Genomic DNA, 18,973 nt, shown 5'->3' on the forward strand with positions numbered 1-18,973 from the left:
GGCTCCATCCGACTTCTTTTTGTTTCCCCAATTGAGAGTGCTGAATGGAAAGCATTGTGAGACCGTGGAAAACATCCAAAAGCATGTTACAGCATTCCTGAGAGACATTCCAGCCGTGGCAGACACGTCTCCGCAAGTGTATTGATGCAGGGGGAGAGTACAGGTCCAGTCAATGAATCTATTTTTCCCAGAAAATGCGCCTTACTTTTATAATAGTCCCTGTATTACCTTGCTGTTAATATTATTAAATATTAGCTTTTAAGGTTACTGCAGTATTAGCTGTGTTTGTCTAGTCGACCTCTCCACACCACCAGGTGGCTGCACTGTGCAGGCCGTTCACATTTGCACCTCCGCTCATTTGGTAAAACACCCAGTCTGCTTGCGTTTACCAGAATACCAGACACTGTAAAGCATGGACAGCTGGGCTAGTTGGTTGCGGGTAGCATTATGAAACATTGTTCCAGCGCATAAGTAAACACGGACGAACAGAGAGGGACAACGAGACACCGTAAGGACAACTAAGTAAAGCTCTCTAACGACCAGGGTTTTGTCCGTAACAGTTGCAGCAAGCAGTAGTTTCATTTTTACTCAGTGTGCACATTGGCTGGGTGCCTTCAGAACTGTGCATTCACGATGCATGAGCGTTGATAACATCTGCGGTTTTGTCCGTAACGGTTGCGGTAGAGTAGTTCTATTTTGACTCTGCGCATTGCGTACGCTATGTCAGAAACGTGGCGGGCAATTGGCAACTTTAGATTGGCTAGGCATCACTGGTTTCTATCTTGAGGAGGTGCGACCATGCCGACAATGTATCAAAACAAAAATGTCGCTATTTCTGCTCGATTGTGTTGCCAAATTAAAGTTAGCACCCTGTCGTGCAGTCAGTCCAAATTATCGCACAGCACTCTACAAAGTGTCCGAAATTTCAGATGACCTTGTACAGTCAAACCTTGATATAACCAAGTCGGTAAAATCGGCAATTTGCTTCATTATATTGAAATTTAATTTAATTACATTGAAATTCAACCATTTATGCAGTAAGTACAGTTGCCAATTAATTTTTTTAACATGGAAGGGGCCGCAAAAGTTTCCAAATTATCAGGCAATCAGAAAAAGCAAGCTTGAATCAGAAAACATTTCATTTTGTTGAATTTGAGAGTCGGCGGCAAAAGATATGGTTTCATGCCATGTCGACAATATTGTTACTGTAATATTCCTCTAGAGGAATGTCGATGAAGAAGACGCTTTTGATCTGGTGCACGCAGTCGACCTTATGGTTCAGTGCTTGCTCTCCCTGTAAATATATTGTAGATAATGTTTCCCTGTTGTGTCTGCCTCCACGCAACATCTTGGTGGTGGTGCTTGGGGGCCTGACGCAAGATGGGGCTCCGCAGTGGTCACAAAGTCGCCACTCTGCGTGTCTTCTGGTGGTGAAACTGCTTCAGCGGTGGCCACCATGCCTGCCATCACCCTGGCTCCACCCCATCATTCTGGGACCTTTTCCAGCGCTGATAACGACATTAACGACTCGATTCGACTCTATGAGTGCGTAAGCACACATTACAGGTGGGACCCGACCTTGATGCTGGCAAACATACTTTATATCAAGCTGGAGCGTATGTAAGACAAAAATTCACAAATTGTTTGGGCAACCTGCAGGCTGCCACCATGCTGCCAATAAAGAACTTGCCTCGCGTGTGCAGACATCTACCGAGTCGTACCTGACGTACATTGTGATGTGCTGGCCCTTTTCCGAAAAGTTAACGCCGTGATGATAGAAGCCGATAAAGTTGCGCACATAGTAACAGGAATAGAAAACGGTGCGTTTAACCTGACTGTGTTGAAAGACTCTTCAGCAGTCAGCGAGATTATTGCTAAATCTCAAACACTTCGAGGATGCTAAAAGCCGACGCATTGCCCACAACTTCACCTGCCATCCTAACACGGCAGTGACATCAATGTGTGGGGGCGCTCGTATGGCACCAAAGCCGTCAGCATCAGAGAATATCACCTGAATCGTTCTACACGAAATGGAAGCCGCATCGCCCGCACATTTCGTGCGAGGGGAGTCCAGTGATCCCCAACCGACCATATCACTTATACAATCCATGTTCGTCAAGAACTGGCAAATGTGGGCATTCAAACCATCTATGGCGCCTTCTCAAACAAAGCTTCCGCTATTCACCCCAAAGCCAGCACCAGGCACCAACCCAGTTGAACTAGAAACATCTACCAAGAACACTACGACCACCGCCCAGTACAGCAGCTCGCCCTCACCACGACATTGACCTTCTCGTTCACCTTCCCTATGCCGTTCCCCGTCCTTGTCCTATTCCCGGCGTTTTCCTTCGAGAAAGTGACTGCTGCAGCTCCTGTAGGTGATGCTATTACGACCTTCCCTAATATTCCTCCATTGACTCTCTTTACCAATCAGAACCTGATCAACGTTGAAGTGGATGGTCTGCCTGTTACAGCTTTGATGAACACCGGCGCCCATATTTCTGTTATGAGCTCTCACCACCATCAACAGTTGAAGAAAGTTATGACCCATGCCTCATCATGTGCTGTACGTGTGGCCGACAGTGGTTCGTCTCCTGTAGCTGGCCTATGTACCGTGTACCGCACATGTCAGTGTTGCCGGCCACCAAACTTCTGTATTGTTCACCGTCCCTGCCCGCCATTCCAGTAATGTCATCCTCGGTCTTGACTTTTTATCCACCCAGTCTCCCCACATCGATTGTTTCGTTGGTACTGTACAGCTTGACCTACCAAGTGCAATTGATCAACCCGGACCAATTAAAGAGTCGGCTCTGTGATGCCGATTATGTTTATTTGCCGCTGCAAGCCGTGACCTGTGTTTCTGTGCGACTATGTGCTCGCTCCCATCACTGCTGTTCTGTTGACGCACAGTGTTGGTATTGCGCACGCTGTAATAACTCTACATGACAATCTTGCTTGCCTTCCTGTGCTGAATTTCAGGCTGTACTCACAAGTCCTCCCACAGTGCGTTTCCCTCACTATGCTGACACCTTCCTACGACTACATCATCTTGGCCTAGTCTCCACCTAATGTTGCTTGCTCACGTACCGCTGATATCTCGTCTTTTTCACTAGATCTGTCTTCTACCAACCTGAACAAAATGATCGCTCCAGACCTTTCGCCCCATCAAGCTGATGATCTCCTTCGCATCCTGCTCTTATCGGACGTCTTTGACCTTTGTGACCGTCATCTGGGTCAAACCTGCGCTGTCAAGCACCACATACAGTCGCCGACCGATTTTCCGGACTCCAAAAATTCGGACATGCCCGATTATTCGGTCAGCTTCGCGGCACCGCCATTCTCCCCATAGACCATAATGTATAACAACTGCCGAAAGTTCGGACACCTTGCAACCTATCGTCTGATTTTTCGGACGCTCCTTGAGCCAACTCGATCGAGGGCACCATGCACCAACTCTGACCGGCGCATAGTTCAACTTGCTGAACGCCATTTTTGTTTTGAACGGAGCTTCCTTGCTGCCCCACGAAGTGGCGCAATTTCTTTCTCTATGGTGGCGCTACTGGAAATCCCCGCTCATCATCGTTTCTGCCTGGTTCGATAGAGTGGCCGTACAGCAGTTCCGGTTTCAGCTTAGTAAGCCATGTCAAGACAATCCAGCAGCTGATTTGTTTCTTTCGCGCACGACGCTGCGAGCAGGCCACGTTTTTCGTTTGTGCGACTGGTGTCGGCACGGTGGTGTTTGCTTTGTGTGCTGTGTCGAGGTTTCGGTGATCCAACGCGGCGTACGGAAACATCGCGTCAAGTGTCTAATGGCGCCGACAGTGCCCGCGCAGACTGCGCTGGGGAATGCCGGCAAGCGGGTGCCGGGAGGCCTAAGATTTGTCGCCTTCCGATGTGCTCCTGAAAATGTTCTGCCGAGACCTGCGCAGTGGTTGCATTGCGATTCCGGACACTGTCTCATTTGACAGTTTCACAGGTGCTGACACTGCTGTACTGACGTGCGCAGAACTCGACAGCGAGATCATTCGTCAGGTTGCTGCTGCACCGCCGGACGATGACTCCGAGTCGGAAGATGATGCACCATGTGCTACGCTGCCGTCGCATGCGGAGCGTGCACAAGCAGTGACTGTGCTTCCACGAACCTCTCCGAGATTCAGGCTTATCTGATTGCACGTAGATGGAACAGGGTGCAACGGCACACTAACGATTTCTTCAAGCCTACTGCCGAGCCCGAATAAGTGCGTGGAAATAAAGGCTTTCATTTTTTTTTCTTAATCTGCTTTTTCGGACACCTGTTTATTCGGACATTTCCGCAGTCCCCATGAGGTCCAAATAAACGGTCGGCGACTGTAAACACTGGCGATGCCCATCCAATCCACCGACAGCCATACCGGGTATCTCCAGCTGAGTGCCACATCCTACAAAAGGAGGTTGACAAGATGCTTTCCAAAGATATAATCGAGTCATCCTGCAGCCCTTGGGCATCTCATGGGGTTCTTGTTAAAAAGAAAGACGACAGTTGGAGATTTTGCATGGACTACAGGCAGCTTAACAAGATCACCAAAAAAGATATGTACCCGCCCCCTCGCATAGACGATGCCCTGGATTGCCCTCACGGCGCCGAGTATTTTTCTTTAATCGACCTTCGGTCAGGATACTGACAGACCGCTGTCGATGACATGGAATGTGAGAAGACCGCTTTTGTCACTCCTGACGGCCTTTATCAGTTTTAAGTCATGCCCTTCGGCTTATGCAAAGCCCCGGCCACCTTTGAATGAATGACGGACACCCTCTTACACGGTTTTAAATGGTCCATTTGCCTGTGTTATCTTGATGACGTCATTGTATTTCACTGACGTCTGAAATGCACCTCGACTGACTTTCCTCTATCCTTTGTCTTTTGCAACGCCAACCTGCAACTTAATTCATCCAAGTGGCACTTCGGGCGTCAGCAACTTACAATGCTTGGTCATCTCGTCGACTCGAGCCGTGCAGAAGTTCCCCTTTCCGACTTGCACAAAGGAAGTTAGTAGCTTTCTGGGACTGTGCTCCTACTACCGTCGTTTTGTAAACAATTTTGCGGAAATCACACGTCCTCTCACAAACTTACTGAAGGAAGACGTCCCGCTTTTTAGGGTGCTGCATAGGCTGCCGCTTTCTCTACCCTCATTACGTCGCTTACCACACCACCTGTCCTGGCTCATTTGAATGGCTGCACTCCAACAGAGCTCCACACCGATTCTAGCGGCTACGAAATTGGTGCTGTTTTTGCCCAACATTAGAATGGGCATGCCCGTATTATTGCCCATGGCAGCCGCCTTCTTTCTCCAGCCGAACAGAACTACTCCATCAACAAATGGGAGTGTCTTCCTCTCGTTTGGGTGGTGGGCAAATTACCCCCCTAATTACATGGCTGGCATTTCACCATCACTACCGATCACCACGCACTTTGCTGGCTTTTGTCCCTTAAGGATCCCACTGGGCGTCTTGGTCGCTGGGCACTGCGGCTCCAAGAATACACCTACTCCGTTTCTTATAATTCTGGCGAATTGCACTAGGACGCTCATTGTTTGTCTTGCAATACTGTGGATCTGCCTGAAGCCTCCGATGACACACCTGCATGTGAACTCTCGCTCTCTGCTTTAAGCCACATCCGTGATGAACAGCGCCGTGATCCTATCTTACGTAAGCTTATTTAGAAGCTGGATTCCACAGCACCCGATCCATCCCTTCGCATCTTCGTGCTTGTGCTTGAAGATGGTATGTTATATCAACACGCCTGCCCAGGCAGACGCGAACTGCTGCTTGTCGTTCTTGCACATCTGTGCTGGAGCATTCTCGACCAGCTCCATGATGCTCCAACCTCTGGTCATCTTGGAGTTTCCCGGACCTATGATGGCGCTCGGCATCACTTCTTTTGGCCCGGTCTTTACCTCTCCGTTCGTCGCTATGTTGCTGCATGTGAACTATGCCAACGCCAAAAGGAACCATCTATGCCTCCTGCTGGCCTCCTCAGCCCATTGATGTCCCATCTGACCCCATCTTCCGAGTTGATCTTGACCTCCTCAGTTCTTTCCCTGCCTCTACTGCTGCCAGCAAATGGATTGCCGTGGTTATGGACTACACCACCCGATGCAGAATTACATTCACTTTCCCTACCAGTTCTGCTACAGACGTTGCTGATTTCCTGTTACATGTCGTCCATCTTACATCATATCATAGAGCCCCTTGTCGACTCCTCACCATAGCCGGTACTTTCTCTCATTTCATTTCATTTCATTTTTATTCCTTAAAGACCCCGTTACGGGGTATTACATAAGGGGTGGGTTACACAGAAATAAGCAGAAACCGTGTGTTAATCTATGGTGAAAGGTGATTGGTGACGCTTTCTATGAAGGTGGATGGACAGGGAATGGCAGCGGTGTCACCCGGAAGGCCATTCCAGTCAGCAGCTGTACGAGGAAAAAATGACGTAGAAAAGGTAACTAGATAAATGTGTAAGCACTCCCTCTCTTGCCTTGTCGGGAAAAGGAATCACATTTTTGGAAGAAAGATTAAAATGTTAATTTGCAGATGTTTTTGCGACTGATGTGCGCATGCCTATGCTGAAGAAGGTATAAATGTCCGGTGAATTTCAAATAAACTTCCAGTTGGCAGTCAGCGCTCGTCTGTGGTATTTGTTTCCTTGTGTCCTCGTCTTTTTCACGCTCTTTGACCTCAGTTCTAAAAGGCTACGGTGCGTGCGCGTGGGCGCGAGGGCGCGCAACTTGAAGAGGATGATCAGTGCGATTAGATATGCGTGTAGGTGGAACAATGTATGGCGGGATGCCCATCGAGCTATGAAAAAGTTTATAGAATAAAGAAAGACTGGCGATACGGCTGCGACATGAGAGAAGGGGTAAATTAGATTCTAGTTTTAGTGATGACACACTCACATCATAAGAATACGAACGATGAATGAATCTAGTGGCACGGTTTTTAAGTGACTCAAAGGCATCTTGAATATAAGCTTGTCGCGGCTTCCAAATGGGTGAAGCATATTCCAATTTTGTTCGCACGAGAGTTTTATAAGCTAACAATTTTACGTTCTTAGTGCGTTATGTAGATGACGTCGCAAAAATCCAAGTGTTTTATTTGCAGATGATATGACGTTAGTGACGTGCAAAGCCCAAGAAAGGTCATGGCAGAAAGTGACTCCCAGATACTTAAACCATTGAACTTCAACAGGAACGCTGCTAATCGCATAAGAAAAAACAAGTGGAAAGCAGCGGCGATTGAAAGATAAAGTTTTGCATTTGTGAGGGTTAAGTTCCATTAGCCAATCATCGCACCATTGCTTTACATGGTTAAGATCACTTTGAAGGGTTAATTGATCAGAGGCGTTGGCAACAGTGCGATAAATAACAGTCACCGGCAAACATTCGGATATTACAAGATACATGAGTTGGTAGGTCATTAATGTATATAAGAAATAAAAGCGGGCCAAGGACGGACCCTTGCGGAACGCTTGATGTTACTGGAAAGGAAGCAGAGGTAGCATTGTTCACAAAAACAGCCTGAAAGCGGTTATTTAGAAATTCACGGATCCAATTTATGTCGGGGTGAAGATTTAGCAGTGAAAGTTTGAGTAGAAGGCGTTTATGGGGTACTTTGTCAAACGCTTTCGCAAAGTCCAGAAAAATGGCGTCAGTCTGAAAATTGCAACCTAAGTTTGCATGTAAGTCGTGCGCAAACATGGCCAGTTGAGTTTCACGCGAAAAACCCGTGTGAAATCCATGCTGTGCAGGATTGAAGAAATTATTCAAATCGAGAAAGTCCATGACGTGTGTAAATGACATGCTTCATGATTTTGCACGGGATACTGGTTAAAGAAATGGATCGGTAGTTAAGCAGCGATTCTCTGATACCTGACTTGAAGACTGGAGTGACCTTTCCGTATTTCCAATCGGCAGGAAGCTGGCCCGTGGAAAGTGACTGTGAGTACAGTAAACACAAAAATGATGCACCAATGTTTTGAGTGTTCATTAGAAATTTTGAGTTAATGTTATTGATCCCGGCTGATGAAGATAGTTTAAGTTTGTCAGTTATGGCAGAAATTCCGAATGCGAGAAAGAAAATTGGCGGCATAACAGTTCCGAAGACATTGGATTGTACAGGGGGTGGCATGTCGGTTTCTTTACTAAATACAGATGAAAAGGCGGTGTTAAACATATTAGCACAATCAAAGTCGGTGGCCACTTCACCTGATTCTTTCGTAAGAGCAACAGTGGATGCGTGGTTTGGGTTTATAATTTGCCAGAATCTTCTTGGGTTGGTAGTCAGCATTTTCGGCAAGTCAGCGTGGAAAAAAGAATGCTTAGCGTTGCGAATTGCCGTTAAGTATGTTTTTTCAGCTGTATAATATTTCAGCCACGCGTTTTCATTATCCCACAGCTTGGCGGAGCGGAAGAGGTGTGTTTTCTTGTTTTCTAGTCTTTTAAGTGTTTTAGTAAACCATGGTTTTTGAGAGCAGGCACGGAAACTAAATTTAGGGATGAATTTGTCGACTAATATATCTATTTTATCCTTAAATAGCGTCCAGTTTTCATGCACTGAGCGACAATGAAAATTTTCCTGGAATATTAGAAGAAAATGATTTAGTTCGTTATTTATAGCGGTGTAATTTCCCTTGTCGTAGAGCCGTATGGTCTTTTTGGTGGTTTGTCGTTTTAGTGGAGTAATTATAAAGTCGGCTTGAACTACTTTGTGGTCACTTATTTCTGGCAAGTATGAGATGGTTTCAGGGATACTGGTTAGTATGAAGTCTAAAATGCTTTCACAATCTTGGGTTACACGGGTTGGTTTGGATATGACTTGAGTAAAGTTAAAATTAACGCAAACATTTATAGACTCGATTGCCTTGCTGTGGCATCCTCCGTCAACAGTTAGGTTAGTTATCGATGACCTGCTTCGCTCCTGCACGACAAAACACAAATTTACGGCAGCTTACCACCTGCAAACCAACGACTTGACTGAACGATTCAGTCAGACATGCTTTCTATCTATATCTCTTCTTACCATCAAGACTGGAACGCTGTGATGCCCTTCGTTGCATTTGCCTACAATTCCTCCCATGGCTATACCGCTGGTTTTTCACCCTTTATATTGTATTTGGCCACGACCCATTGTTACCTTTTAGCACTATCATCCCCGCTGCCAACCATTTGCACACTGAGTACACCCACGATGCCATTTCCAAAGCTGACGAGGCACGCCAGATTGCTCGCCATGGCCTTACGATATCGCAAGACCATCAGGCACAGCTATGACTCCCGTCATCGCGACATTATCTATACCCCGGGTGCCCTTGTGCTTCTGTGGACTCAGACTCGGCGTTTTGGACTCTGAAAAATTGCTGTCCTGGTGCTCCGGACTCTACCATGTCTTAAGATGTGTAAAAGGCGCCACTTATGCTTTACAAAATCATGCACAAAAATATATTACGTCCTTCTGTAAAAACTAATTATCAAAATACCACATACACATTACGATCAGTCACCTCAAAAATGCTAACTGTTCCAAAATCTTGCACTAATTATGGATCATTTACATTATTGCATGTCGCATCGCAGCTGTGGAATAAATTATCAACAGATCTAACAGCACAACAGCCATTTATCAGCTACAAAACTAACCTTCACTCTTTTATGCTCGCGTCACTTGCTCAATGAGTACTTATCATACTTGTACTGTCTCACACATACTCACGCGCTGTAGTGTTTATGTAACAGCATATAACATAGGGGCCCCCTTCACAACCCCTACGAGAGTTATAGGGTCCTACCTTTATACCATACGCAATGTAGGTACTTCATGTGATTAATACCCGCCATGGTTGCTCAGTGGCTATGGTGTTGGGCTGCTGAGCACGAGGTTGCGGGATCGAATCCCGGCCACGGCGGCCGCATTTCGATGGGGGCGAAATGTGAAAACACCCATTTACTTAGATTTAGGTGCACGTTAAAGAACCCCAGGTGGTCAAAATTTCGGAGTCCTCCACTACGGCGTGCCTCATAATCAGAAAGTGGTTTTGGCACGTAAAACCCCATAATTTTATATTTTTTTCATGTGATTAATAAGAGAACTTGAACTTGCGAGATTAGCCCGCTCGAGTCTTCCTCTCCCTCTGTTTTGCCGCCTACAGACATTGTTCACAAATCCCCCCACCTTAAACTTTGCCGCTCCCCTACACCATAGCAAGCACCGTGATGGTGCTTCAGCAGCCAAGGGTCATGTTACGGTAATTTTCCCCTAGAGGAACGTCGATGAAGAAGAGGCTTCTGATCTGGCGTGCGCATTCGACCATATGGTTCAGTGCTAAGTTTCCCTGTTGTGTTTGCCTCCATGTAACTATATCTTCACATTGGTCGTACGAAGCGAAGCCAGCCACGAGTTTGCATCCACTACAAACCTGCAGCTGATAGTGCCAACCACAGTGAGACGATGCTATTAGCATCGAGAATTTGCTTTTGCCTTTTTACAGAAGCACTTTTGCCTTTTTTTTTTCCTTCTCTCAAGCCACACTATTTGGCTTGGGTGGTGTGGGTGATGTTTGCGTGTGGAATTTGTCATTTCGGTGTGCCGTCTGGTTGTCTGTACATGTACGTGTGTATGTGTGTGTGCATGTTTGTAGTCGTAGACTCGTCTGACGTGGTGATTGTCCTGAACATAGTAGAATGCATGGAAGTGCTGGGCATATATCTTTCAAGTACTTTAACTTGGGAAGACCATATCCGTGAAACTCATAAAAAATTGTGCATAACTGCGGGTATGCTAAACAAATGTCGACATATCATTCCTCAACGTATAAAGCTACTAATATATAACTCGTTAGCCCTTTCTCAGTTATCCTACGCCTACCTGGTATAGGGCACAACAACAAAAACGAATCTAAACCGACTGTTCCTAATTCAAAAGAAGTTTATGCGAATAATTGCAAACGTCCCATATGATTCTCACATGCAGCAACTCTTTAAACAATTTAAGGTTATAAATGTCCATGATTTTTATAATTATTGTTTACTCCAGACATACTGCTCGGCCATAAAGAACAACTCTTTTTATAGCGAGATTTCAGAATTAAGAAAAAATATTGGCGTATACACTACGCGTCACCACAATATTTGGCACATACCTACTCCTCAAAACAACTATGCGAACCAATCAATCGCTTTTACTCTTCCAGCTCTGCTCAATAATCTTGCCAAAGAATCTGTACATGTGTCACAGTTGTCCAAAAAAACAATGCAAGATCAGTTCCTGTGAACTATGATGCATTTATTTATCTATTTTCATATATTTTGCTCATTAATGTGAAGCTTTCTTTTGTATTTTGCAAAATGCTTACGTTCCGTTGTGCAATCATTGTCCATGCATCTGTACGAAAGCAGTCATTTGTATGAAAATTTTTTCATAACTACTGCTGCTGCTGCTGTGTAAGGGGCAGCCACCTCGTCAAGCTACTAATCTCAGTAGCTTTTTGTGGCTACTCCTTCCTTGTGTATTTGTTCAAGGAGAATAAAAATTCAATTCAATTCAACATTGGCGGAGGTTGCCCCCCCCCCCCCCCCCTTCCACACGCAACCCAACTCCCTAGCCCCATCCCTTGCTGCCACCCCATCTATACACATCCACTACATTGTTTGTTGCTAGCTGAGGTGTGAAGAAAGGCCTGGTGTGCCCTTGGATCGCTTGGCTTCCCTAGCAGAGCTCTTAAATACCCAATCTATTTTCTTAATTCCAGACTATGCAAGCATGCATGGGAAGACGAAGCTGAATGACCACAGCATTTGACTTTTTGTAGTGGCCACCATTGATTGCTTTGGTTGTCTTTTGCCAGCACCATTTATTTAGCTATGCTCATACAGGCTTTTGCAAACATGCATGTGCCTTGATGCAATGCTTGATTGGCTTTTATCCATTTCTTTCCTTCTGCCATTTAATCATTTCGAGTTTTTGTGTACCATGTGATCTCCTTTAACTCTTCTTGTTTCTAAGTGTTCTAATCCAGGAGTCTCTCATGCCATCACATTCCAGAGTTGCTTCCTAAAAAAAAAGCCAACAACACCTTTCCGATGCAAATAATGGCCTTTGCTTTCTTTGGGGGTGGTGGATCCGAATGTTTCCACTGTAAGCTTTTCCATCGTGTTTCAGGCTCGTAGTAGCGGCACCATAATTCGTCCCCGGTCACAATTACAGACAAGAAGTCGTCACCATCATTGTGATACCGGATCAGATGAGTTAAGGTAGCATTGAGCCTCTCCATCTTCTTGCGGTGGTCCAAAAGGTTGGACATCGATTGCGCACACAAATAGCTGATAACTGAGACGTTCATGAATTATGGTGGGAATGGAACCGTTGCTGATGTTCACACGCTCTGCCAGCTCAGCGACGCTTATCCTCCGTTCTTGTCTAAACAGCGCATCAACCTGTAAGGGGTGATTGCATGGTTGCTTTGACCCGGTCTTCGATCGTCTTTGAAACTTTCACATTCTTTTTTGAACCGTGTGCTCCAACGCTTCACAGTGGCCAATGAAATGCAACGTTCAATGTAAAAGGCCGCCACACAGCTACTTATTTCATTTTGGAAAACACCTTCAGTTGTCAAAAACCTCACGACCTCATGCTGTTCAACTTCTAGACTGTACATTATGTCACCTAACCATGTTCAACCCAGTGTACAAGAGTATTAAAGGACATTTATTCTCACACCTGCATGTCACTTTTGTAAATGGGAAATGCCTGTGTGCTATGCGCATGCCTCGTAGATAATGAACCGAACCATATTTGCGTGGGGTGGGTCGACCCACTTTCATTTGACTCGCCCTCGTACATTACAAATGCGAAGATACAATGGAATCTACAAATGCGAAGATACAGCTTGATAAAGGGCAAAAAAGTCACTGGAAACAAATTTCACTGCTCGTATACACAGAACTTCGCAACAAGATATTTAAATATACGTATAAGTCTTCAATAAATCTACTTATCTAAAAAAAAGTTGTATATAATGCGTCAAACAAGGCAGATAAACATGTTGCGCAAATAAAGATTCACAGATTACAGCCCCCCCCTGCCTCGATCCCCCCTGATGTATTGCAAGCGGCAGAAGGTGGTGTGCTTTATCCTCGCTTTTCTCCCTTGCGCGCACAAAACTGGGCCACCATCGTCAGCTCACCCATGCGTGCCTTGAAGTGCGCCGCACTGTGGGCGGAGCAACGCGAGAAAAATGCATGCGCTCTCGCTGGTTCCAGTAGCCCGCAGGTAGCAAGAACAAAAAATTGAAGAGGCTCAATGTGTCCTCGTGAATAAAAGTCAAAGTAGAAAAATAAATAAAAATGTAGTTACCTTAGCTGGCTTTAGTGTCTTGACATGGATGCTTTGGCACAAGTAAAAATATTTTGATATTCTTTTCTGTAACATGACGGCACAAGTGAACCACCACAATACTTCGTCTCATCAGACCTCACTGCGTGCTTTGTGAACCTGAAACATTCAATGTTGCATTCGCTCGACAGTGGCGTAGCCAGAAATGTCGTTTGGGTGGGGGGCTGATGTTGCAGGTCGGCCTCCTCCTCATAGAATTTATCGAGGGATTAAATACGTGAGTAATAACTGCATTGCCATTGCCAAAGATGCTGCAAACGAATTCTTGAACGCTGTGCACTGTCAAGACAAGTAAAATATATATTTTTTTTCATAAAAGAATGTGCTCGTATGTCTCAAAAATTGTGCCCGAAATAGCATATCAATGCTTCCATATTTTCCGTCTATATAACAAATAAAGATAATATCACACGAACTTTAGAAATATATCAGTTTGAAACCAGCAAAGCAGTGCATACCGCTGGTATGAAAAATGTAAAGGCTATGAAATGAACTAGTTGAGGGCAAATGTTCTAATGAAACTTTGTCCTTCAAGAACTTTGTTTACATTTTTGTACATATGACACAGCCAGGGAAAAATCTCAGTGACGCTGTCCTTTGTTCTAATGCATTGCGCAGGAGCAGCTATCACTGGTCATGTATAGTGAGTAATTGCACCGGAATTAGTCGCAACAGAGAGCACATATAAAGAGCAAGAGTTCTGCAAAATATACGAGGACGAGTCAAATGAAAGTGAGCCAATATGAATATATGACAAACAGCCAGCGCTATATTAAAGAGTATTCTCCATGAGCATTTAAACATTTGTCCCACTGACTAACGAGTCGCGTGATTCCAGTGTCATAAAACTGTGGGTTGCTGCTTCAGAAATTCTGTAACTGACTCTTTCACGTCATCGTCCGACACGAATCTGGTTCCCTTCGGGTGGTTTTTTTTTTTTTTTTTCAGATACCTTAAAATGTGGAAGTGCAAAGGGGACAGATCTGGACTGTATGGTTGATGTTGCAGCGTTTCACTCTTGAACTTTGCCAGTTTATGTTAGCCACATCAGTGACATGGGGTCGGGCATTGTCGTACAGCAAGATGACCCCATTCCTGAATTTTTCACGTCGTTTGGTGTTGATTGCCACACACAGCCGATCCGATGTTGCAAAATATCGGAAACAGTTGATAGTCTCTCCAGGTTTAGCAAATTCGAGCAGTAATGGCCCCTGACGATCGAAAAAGAAAGTCAACAGCTTCCCGGTGGAAATGACGGCCTTCGCTTTCTTTGGGGGTGGTGAATTGGAATGTTTCCACTGTAAGCTTTGCCATCGTGTTTCAGGCTCCTAGTAGTGGCACCATGATTCTTCCCCGTTCACAATTGCAGACAAGAAGTCGTCGCCCTCATTGTGACACCGGATCAGATGAGTCAAAGCAGCGCCGAACTTCTCCGTCTTCTGGCGGTGGTTCAAAAAGTTGGGCATCCCGCGCACAAGAGCCAATAACCGAAATACTAATGAATTATGGTGTGAACCGAACCTCGACTGATGTTCACATGCCCTGCCAATTCATTGATGCTTATCCTCCATTCTTGTCTAGCCAGCCTTTGAATTGTGTTGAGGGTGATTGCACATTGGCTTTGGCCCGGCCTTGGATTGTCTTTATAACTTTCACGTCCTTCTTTGAACCGTTTGCTCCAGCACTTCACAGTGGCTAATGAAATGCAATGTTCACCATACACGGCAGCCATAGGGCGACTAATTTCTTTTTGGGAAACATCTTCATCTGTTAAAAACCTCGACACCAAGCTCTTCAGCTTTTCTAGTGTCCATTATGTCACCCAACCATGTTCACCCCAATGTATGAGAGCATTAAAGAACCTTGATACTCACACCTACATGTCACTTTTGTAAATAAGAGATGCCTCTGTACCTCGTGCATGCCTCGCAGATAATGAACCGAACCATTATTGCACATGGTGGGTTGGCTCACTTTCATTTGACTCGCTTTCATACCTTAAAAATGCGAAGGTGCAATAGAATGTACAAATGTGAAGGTACAGCTTGATAAAGGGGAAAAAAGTATCACTGTTAACAAATTTCACTGCTCATATACACAAACCTTTGCAACAAGCTATTTAAATATATCTATAAGTCTCCAATAAATCTACTTATCTAAAAAAAAAGAAGTCACTGTTTATAATGTGTCAAACAAGGCAAGTAAACATGTTGCGAAATGAGAGATACAAAGATCACAGCAACCCCTCCCTCCACTCCCCTTGATGTATCGCGCGCGACAGGAGGCGGCGCGCTTCCTCCCCGCTTTTCCCCCTTGCGCCCACAAGACTGGGCTACCGTCGTCAGCTCACCCATGCACCCCCCCCCCCTTACGCTTTCTCTCGCACATACAGCATGTGACACGCAGTCACGATCTTACCGCCCCTGGACTTTATACGGAACATGACGGCAATGGCAAAAAAATGCACCTGGAGTTTCCATATAACTGCTGTCGCAATAATATAATAATATCCGGCGACTGAAGCGCCCTGTGGCCCATTACCTTCCACTAAAAAGTAATAAAATCAAACTTAACCATGCGACAATTCTCTGCGCCGCAACGTCTTGTTTTTCTTTTGTTGGGCAGGGGTCACCGAAAATGAAATAACACAAAGGAAAGTATGTTGGCTACAATCGAATGCCTACTTTGGGCACCTAGTGTGGCTACCGAAGGAATATCGAAGAAAATGTAAGGTGCTTGGGCCACAGAGAACCACACGCACACTGCTCGGTATCCTACACCGGCAAGACAAAATTTTGTGGAGAGGTTGCGCTCAAGCGAACGCATTGCATGCCGTCCAGTCCCCACAGAGATGGCAGTGAGTGACCATTGCTTCTTTTTCCTCATCTGCTAGCCAGAAAGCATCCAAAACTCTACCAGGTGAAAATCCACTCGGCCAGAAAAGAATGAACACCCATTGAAGTGCTCCGCGCTGTCATCAGGGCAACACGAGAAAAGCGCATGCGCTCTTGCTGACTCTGGCAGCCCGCGGGTAACGAGAACAAGAAATTTGACAAGGCTTAATGCGTCCTCGCAAATAAAAGTCAAAGTAGAGAAATAAATAAGAACGTAATTACCTTCTTGGCTTTAGTGTCCTGACATGGATGCTTTGGCGCAGGTGAAAAAAAAAAGATATTATTTTCTTTGACATGGACAGCAAAAATGAACCATCACAATCCTTTGTCTCATCAGACCTCGCTGCTTACTTTGGCAACTTGTCTGATAGTGTGTTCGTATGGCTTGTCTAGTTGTATAGTCCAATGTGCGACATTAAATAAGTCAATCCACCTTTGGCGTCAAATACTTATAACATTAAATCCCAAATGTTCCGGAATTTAAAACCTAATAAAGCACGACTTTGTGTATGTCAGTGCACCTTCGCATCAAAAGTTTATGAGAACTTTATACCCATAAAGATTCTGAACTGAAATTAATGCGCTCCATAGATTTCGCGGCCTCTGCAAGGTGCTGCAACGAGTCCACTCGCCATCAAAACGCCCTTGAAATATTGCTCGGATGAGGCTCCGTGCGTAATGTAACTCGCGGTGCATGTGCGTTGCCGCGAAATCTAGCCCGATTTCACAATGTTTGCACTGAAATGTCTTTTCGAGCGTGAAAAAGACATTCTAGACAAAATTCAGCATGATTTCCAGTGCCAGGGGTTGTTTTTTGTCGGTGATGAATGATGCCACGGAAAAAATTTCAGGGGGGGGGGGGGGAGGGCTGAAGCCCCATAACCCCCCTCCTGGCTACGCCACTGTCGCTCAAGCCCATATTCTTCCCGCTCCCCACATCTCGACCCGCACAGACCATGTTCATATAGTAAAACCTATATTTGACAGGACTAACGCTTATCAAAATTCACCTCTAGTTTTATCTATTGCCAAATGGAACTCACTACCTTCAAACATTGTCTCACTTACGGAATCGTCATCATTTCATGCAGCACTGCTAACCTTTTAGAGCGTATCAACCTGTCCGAACCCACATTTGCTTAAATATTTACTTAAACAGTGTTTTCATATGCTTGGCGTTGTATAAAATTCATTCCCTTTCATCTGATATGTATCTGTGTAGGTTGTTTACCGAACTCATTATTCAATTGTATCTTTAAACCCCTGTTTTTTATGGGTACTGGTTGTTAACATTGCATTTTAGGTTTTGATGCATTTTTCACGCTACCAAATATTGTATAAACTCCGTTTCTCTTTTCTTTCTTTCTTTTTTTTCTATTTTTGTTTGTTTCTGCTCGACGTTTAGATCATTTTTTTATTGTTTCTAATTCATATAATATTTGCATTGTACACATTCCACTTATGCTTGAGCTTTTTCGTCCCCCCCCCCCCCCCCCTATGTAATGCCTAATGGGCCCTAAGGGTACTCAAATAAATTTGAAGATCGCCAGCCATTTGTGCGCAGGCGCGAGTAAGAACGGGCGTGAGAGAAAAAGCATGGGGCTTTTGCTCCTTGAATATATGACTCTGCCTAGGCACTATGGAGGAGGTTTATCACGTGTTGTATGTGCTTGTCCTCTGGACATGCCGGCATTACAGAGCGGGGATCGAGTTTGTTTATGCTCCGATGCTGGCTGCCCTTACGGTGAGGCAGTGGCCACAGGTGCCCCATTTGATGATCGCTGTGCCTGTAGGGGGCGAGGTTCTGACTGGTGTTGTATAAGTTGTGTGTCACCTTTTTCATCATGACGATAGGTTGGTATTTTTTACAAGCACTGCTCTAGGAGGACACATGTAACCGGCACATGGAGGCCTCAGGAGAGCACCTGAAGTAATAATAAAGCAGGCGGCACAGGACCTCCAGGGCACCCAAAGGGTAGTGGGGGGGATCAAAGCTGGAAGCAGGGCGACCCGTGGGTTGGGGCCGCAAAGGCCGAAGCAAAGGACGAAGCGCGAAGACCGAAGGCCCCGCGACATCTCCAACACCAGTCAGAACTTTGCCTCTGAAGGTACGTCGGACAGACTTCCTCACGCCTGCGGCACTGGTGCTGAGTCAGTCATGCCAGATTAAACCTTTCTTTCTTCTTACAATGCTCTTCCTTCAAAACAGCATCACTGGTATCTCCGGGCGAGCAGTGGGGGCCGTAGTAGAGGTGCAGTGGTTGCCAAATCGGGCCTCAGTGCCCCCTGCTTCACCTATTTTACCGCGCTGGCAGCCAGCGTCCCAGCGTAAACAAACTCTACCCCACTCCGCAATGCCGGCATATCTAGGGGACAAACGCATACAACACACACTGAGAAACCTCCTCCGTAGTGCCTAGGCAGAGTTATATATTCAAGGAGCAAAAGCCATTTATGCGCCTGCGCATAAACGGCTGGCGATCCCTCAAATGAGCGTCTCATCTTTATGAACTTGTCTGATAGTGTGTTGATTTGGCTTGTCTCGTATGGTCCGATGTGCGACATTAGAAAACTCGGTGCACCTTTGACGTCAAATGTTTATCACAACATTAAACCCACAATGTTGCAGAATTGAAAATCTAAAGCACGACTTT

At 45.4% G+C, this 18,973-nt stretch overlaps 1 protein-coding gene across 4 annotated transcripts in view; it reads left to right on the forward strand.

Annotated features, from left to right (window-relative positions):
* The window catches only part of LOC142580091 (tyrosine-protein phosphatase non-receptor type 7-like), a 166,977-nt gene that overhangs the window by 97,638 nt on the left and 50,366 nt on the right, over window positions 1–18,973 (forward strand). The window lies entirely within an intron of this gene.

The sequence above is a fragment of the Dermacentor variabilis genome, chromosome 4, assembly GCF_050947875.1.
Source record: "Dermacentor variabilis isolate Ectoservices chromosome 4, ASM5094787v1, whole genome shotgun sequence".
In the NCBI taxonomy this organism is placed as follows: Eukaryota; Metazoa; Arthropoda; class Arachnida; order Ixodida; family Ixodidae; genus Dermacentor; species Dermacentor variabilis.